Source organism: Neodiprion fabricii, chromosome 4, assembly GCF_021155785.1.
Source record: "Neodiprion fabricii isolate iyNeoFabr1 chromosome 4, iyNeoFabr1.1, whole genome shotgun sequence".
Classification (NCBI taxonomy): domain Eukaryota; kingdom Metazoa; phylum Arthropoda; class Insecta; order Hymenoptera; family Diprionidae; genus Neodiprion; species Neodiprion fabricii.
In genome coordinates this window covers 41,765,878-41,771,998 of record NC_060242.1, presented here as the reverse complement: position 1 = coordinate 41,771,998, position 6,121 = coordinate 41,765,878, and positions in this window count along the sequence as shown.

The following is a 6,121-nucleotide window of genomic DNA, read 5'->3' as shown; positions in this document are numbered from 1 at the left end:
AATGGGGTCGGTTTTGCGGGGTCGAGAGTCAGAGGCTCGGGGTAAATCTGGGGTGGGAGATGTTTGGGGGTGTTTCGGCATTTTTCTGACTCTGGGGTGAGTTCGCCCCGGCGCGGATGTTGCGGCAGGGCAGGGACGCGATCTTCGTATTCCACCGTCAGCCGATGCGAGGGAAAAAATACAAATCTCTCCTTTTCACTCAACAGGTGCACATAGATTCTATTTTCACACGCATATTCTAACTTCAATTTCGATTCGTCGGCGTGATCTTCAACGTTTTTATACATCGGCAAAATCGTCATCGAGTTCGTCATGGAAATCCGCCCCTGAACTGTTCTTGGAGAGTTCAAGATCAACCCGGTTTTACAATTACACTAGACGCCAAAATTTTGTAATAAGAATGGTGCTTACTAATTTTTGAATACCTATAATCCATACTTATTATAAAACTATATTTATTTTGATTCGATCAGGTATAGTTTTTGTGTTACAGCTACTAGCAGTGATGAACGGTCAATTTTAGTCGTAACAACAACTAGACCTGATCGAATCAAAGTAAATATGGTTTTATAATGAGGGTAGATGGGTATTTTAAAATTAGTAAGCACCTGCCTAGTTACAAAATTTTGTTGACCAGTGTACTGTAACACTATATATATATATATACATAACCTAATTTTTTTTTATAAAAAATGTATTTTTGGAAAAAATAAAATAATCATATTACAATGAAACTGTTCGTATCTAAAATATTGTAACATCAATTCTATTATATTAAACCTTTTACCTAACATAATCAGTTATAAGTTTTTATGCTACACACAAAAAGTGAATTTTTGTTGACAAGTGTTATCGCTATTTCCTGTCCTCAAAAACTTTTTCTCGGATCTTCGGTTCGGGTGAACTTCTCAGCGTGTTGAGTAAATATCCGGGATCAGGAAAAATTTCGGTACGAGAGGAACGGAACCGTAGAAAGGTAGACCCACTAAAAACCAGAGCGTTAAACTGTTTTGTTTGGATCTTGGAAGAGTGCGGCAGGTTTAAGAATTAGTCGGGAACGATCGGCGAGTCCGATCATCCATTCCCGTCGCAGTGAGGACTCGAACTAAGCCCAGGATTGGCGGAGATTAGTATCGCATCAAGCTTCGTACCGTGAAAATGAAATACGATGCGTCAGGCCGCGCGGCGCGAAATCTAGCCGGAGCGGCCACTCGCTTATCAGCCGGTTTCCCAGGAGGAAAAAGGGGTGGCGGACCGGGGGAGGAAATGCCAGGCCGACGGAGAAGCGGGCGAAGATAGCCGGCGTCGATTTGCAATATCTAATCTCGCGCTTGCCGCCTAGAAACCCACCAAGTACAGGATGTAACTATGAAACTAGTCCCGCGACGGCAACAATGTTAACACGTCGAAACGCAGGCTGTTGTGCATCGGTTATCTCGCAGTGCGGGCACCTTGCGTGGCGCCATCGGGCGATCGATTACCGCTTCATCCGAAAGTTGTGCCATTGCGAGGGAATCGCCTGTACAAACTACCTGGTGCACCTACCTACTCAGGGGTAACTCGCCTGACGCGATTACACTTTTTTAACCTTCGGAGTACACACTTATTTTTTTCATCACCGGGTACACCTTGGGTCTGTGAGATTCTGTGTTTTTTTCACGGTCTACCATTTCGGAACTACTCATCCCGTCAACTTCAAGGAATTCTTAGATATTTCCAAAATATTGTAAAATCAATTACCGTAGTTGAAATGCCGCTTCAGAATTAACTTTGAGGGATATGTTGTAGTTCTCCGGGTATTTTTATTCGTATGTGTCAAACCCCCCCCATCGTAATGGGTCTTCGCGTGGAAGGTTCAAAAATTTGTTTCACTGCATTGGAGCACGCTTATCTGCCTTTTTGAAGCGTTACTTAAAACGTCCGGATATTAAGCTGAGTCCAACCATACGATTCTATTTGGTAACCGATCAGATAAGTTCAACGATGAATCGCTGGAGGTCATCAGGACGTGTATTTGAAAAATAGTTTTTTCTTGTCCGTGAAAGGCCATAATATATTGAAATCGCAAACTTCTACAAAGATTTTAAAAGCGATGCCTGGTATCGTTAATATCGATCAATGCTATCTCCAGCAAACTACACTGTGTAGGTTGTGTATATAGATTGGTATATACGTACAAGTTTTTCCCACGGTCTCTCGCGGTTACTTTTCTGTGAACCATTTTTCAGTCAGGTAAAGATAACGCGGAAACTATTTTTAACGAGCACTTAAGTGAAACTGGGCCCGTTGTCAAACGAAAGGAACCATTTTTCTTGTCCGTGCACGTGATCGAATCTGTAAAGGAGTTTTTGCGAAATGACATGCAATTGTACAAGCACGGCTGGTTTGGCATGTGAAAAAGGTCTCTTCCAAATTTCTGCATAATATTACTAGCGCAAAATAATTGTACGATCGACTGCTGATTTGACCTTTCATCGCTTGGATCCTGACATAGCAGAGACATTGTGTCCGAGTAAAAGTGCAATATCGAAACCGGCGTTAATTCCGAGTTGAATTTCCAAGCAAGACAGATTAAAAAGCGACGAAACAAGTGACCGTTCTTTCGCGTATTTTCATTCCAAGCAAAGGAAGAGAGACGGGAATAATAACCGGAGGCGAAAGTAAGCGGTGCATCTCGTTTCAAAAATGGTGTGTTTTACGAGCTGAGCCGGTTTTGTTTGCGGGTCCGACGCCGCCCCAGAAGCAAAAACACACTTGGGCTACCGTCGCGGGATAGCCGTTGGCGTCTCCTCTACGAGAATCGTACACGCACACAAATGTGTGCATACGTTTAGGTATATTCGCGAGTGCGTACAACGATTACTTGCTTACCCATACGCTCGGGATTCGAACGTTTACATATGCCTACACGCTGGGAGAACGTAAGGTGGCTTTGGCCGGTGGTTGCACCGTACATGCCTGAGCGTATATAAATATATATGGATATGTTACACATGCCTATGTACGTACGTACAGTCAGTTGCGCACCAAGAGCGAAAGCACCGAGCACTGCTTCGCGGGCGTACAATGTTATTAATCACGCGCGCGGGGGGCGGCGAGAGGCGGCGGCAAATGGCAAGGGGGGCGGGGGAGCCTCGCGAACTTAATTAATTAAATAATATAATGGCCAGAGAAACCGGGGAGGCAGGTTTCCTATCGGAAGCGTCCATCAGCGGCAGCAACCCGGAGGCATTGTTTCGCCCGGGTCTTCACCGTCCGAACATCACCGCCGAACAAGAGTAAGATTTCGTCGCCCAAGGGGGCCAAGGGTCGTGTCACGTCTGCTCGTCTCCAGATTCGCAAATATGTTGCGGTAATGCCAGCTATACGTAGTTATCACTCGTCGGACTTTTCACCGTTTCTTTACAGACGTTACTGCGCGCGTCGCCGTTCCACGAACGTTCGCTCATTGTCAAAAATTTACTAGAATACAGTTCCGCTTGGAGAATTCCTGCCACACGTTAAGAAATTCGGTAAACGTATTCCTCAATGTAAAATAATTCAAGTTTTATTCACGAATACTCTTTGTCTACCGGATTGCGAATCACGGTTTAATTAACCCCTTACCGCATACAAAGCCGTATTTGAATTTTGGCTGCTCAAGTTTAAAACCAACTTTGAATAATAATTGTACATTTCTTCGTGTAACGGAACGTGTTTTTTGTGTCTTATGGTACGTACGAACTGTTCAAACTATTTGAGTAAATGTAAATTTTTTATTACATCTCCTTTATTATTCATGCAATGAGGGGTTAAGTGTACTGCAAATACCGCATGCGAATGAATCGTTTAAAAATTCATACAATTTATGCGCCTATTTTTAAACGGTTCTTACCACTATTACGAACTTGATAAAAGATTCACAAGCTGCCTAACGCGGTAATCTGTGCCGCTTGACTCTGCAACGTTACAATTTCGTACTTGATGGGCTTCTAAATCATTATTTATCGATCGCAGAAGTTTATTTGGCCTGTTAAGACTCGGTCGGTAGCAGACACATCCACGGTATGACGGAATGGATCAAAAATTTGTTGAAAAGTGCGTGGAGGGGGGGGGGGGGGGGACACCAATCGCGTTACTTTCAACGCCAGTCGGCTTTACACGTCGAAGACTGTGACCCTGGAGGCGGTGTTCTGACGAGAGAGACGAATAGGTAGACGGGCAAGAGAGTCGGCAAAGTCCCGGTGGTGCGTTGTCTGTTCTTGACCGGAGGTTTCGGGACTTGTATAACTTTGCACAATGCCCTCGAGAACTTTCTAGACACCCCGAAGCGGCTAAAATTGGAAACTGTCCAGGGCCCCTTCGCTACAGAGATTTCTCCGTATCCGAGGGCTGATTCCCCCACCAATGCTGCATCCTCGCCGAGTCTATTTCTTTTCCACACGCATCTCGTTCAGCGACGCCTTGAGAAGAGAGGAAGGATTAGCCGTCTTGATATTCCTGAATATTTCTGTAATTAACGATGGCTTCTGGAGAGGCTGCAGCCGCGGGTCCCGTGTCAAGGACGTTTATCTCCGGATCGAGACTTAGGATGCGGAGTCACCGTTGGATGCCGGGGCGCGGACGAGATAAGGGGTAATTTCTAGGCAAGAGGAAGTCCAGAACTGCCCGTAGCTCATCTCTGGGCGGAGGTAGGTGTAGGGGAGTAGGTCCTTCCCCCGTCCCCGCACTCCCCGCGGGCGAACGTGGCTATCCGGGGAGCCTCGTGGCGTTGGGAGTCGTTTTGGCGATCTTAGCTTAGCTTGGCTTAGCTGGCATGCAAATTAGATGCGGGATCTTATAGTTCGAGATATGGGGGCCAGGAGGTTCCCATAATTAACGTTGTACATCAGGACTATACAGCCAGGAGCTGTGCCGCCGAGCCTAGCTGGGCCCGTGAAATTAAACTAGCTAAACTGTGAGTATCGCACTCGCTGCGTGTTGGGGAAGCAGGGGAGAAAGACGGAGAACATCCCTTGGAGGACGTCCTCCTCATCCGAGGGGCAGTTAAAACGGCGCTGAAGCGACCCCCGCGTCCTGCAGGAGGCGCGAATCAATTGAGACCTCGCGGTCTCTTCCACTTCCGCCCGGCCTCGGCGAAACTTCGAACGTGTATGTCCGTGCCGTGACAGTACCATCTACATTCCGAGGGGGGAGGGTGGGCAGGCAAACGTGTCATCCAGGTTCGCTGATATTCCCCGGTACAGAGATTAAACCCTTCTCCCCCTCCGCCTCCCCCCCCGCCGCCTCCTCACCCTGGTCGCGCTAGTCGAGGGCACACACGCTCACGTACGCGCGTAGAATGTAATTAAGATAAATTAGCGTAAAGGGGGAATCGGGGTAAAGCCTTAACGGGCGGGGCGGCGAGGCGAGGGTTAGCCGAGAACCGCGGAGGCCGGAGGATGGGATGCAAGTAAACTCGGAGCCTAATGATGCATGCTGGACTGGCCGTTTCTCGCTTGTTTCTAACTAACCAAATAATGACCGGCGGGGGTGTCGGGGGACTGGTCAGGCGTGGAGAGCGCTAGCGGCCTGGGGGGGGGGGGGGGGGGGAGGGGGAGTTATGGGCCAGCGGGGGAGATTCGGGGCGAGAGGGCGTGAATTTTAGACTTGCCGGTCGTCGAAAGGATCAATACCGAGTCGCGAGTGAATACTGATGCCAAAATGCCGAAATCCCAGCTGCCGAGGGTCAAAACTACTCCTCTTCTCATACGATCGAGGAACTCCGTAGATCGATCAGCACATCCGGTCGGGCGATCCGATTCCTGCGTAATATCCTATCGGCGTTTCTCCATTCCAGCTGTTATTCTTTTGGCATCATTAGGAATAAATGCTGGCTCTTAACAACTGTATAAAATGTTCATACACAAGAAGCTCAAATTCTTCTTTCCGCGCGATAAGTCTGGCTAAGATATCAACGAATTAAGCATCAAGGCTGACATGTAACGAAATAAGCTCGCGAATAAGGTTATCTCGGCTGAATCGGACCGATGGCTGCTGAATCGATTCCAAGAATCGGGAGCAAGCGATCTGAACGGTGGTGTTAGATCGTGAAAAATAAAAGCGCTCTGTCGATCTACCAGAGATTTATAGAGATGCATTT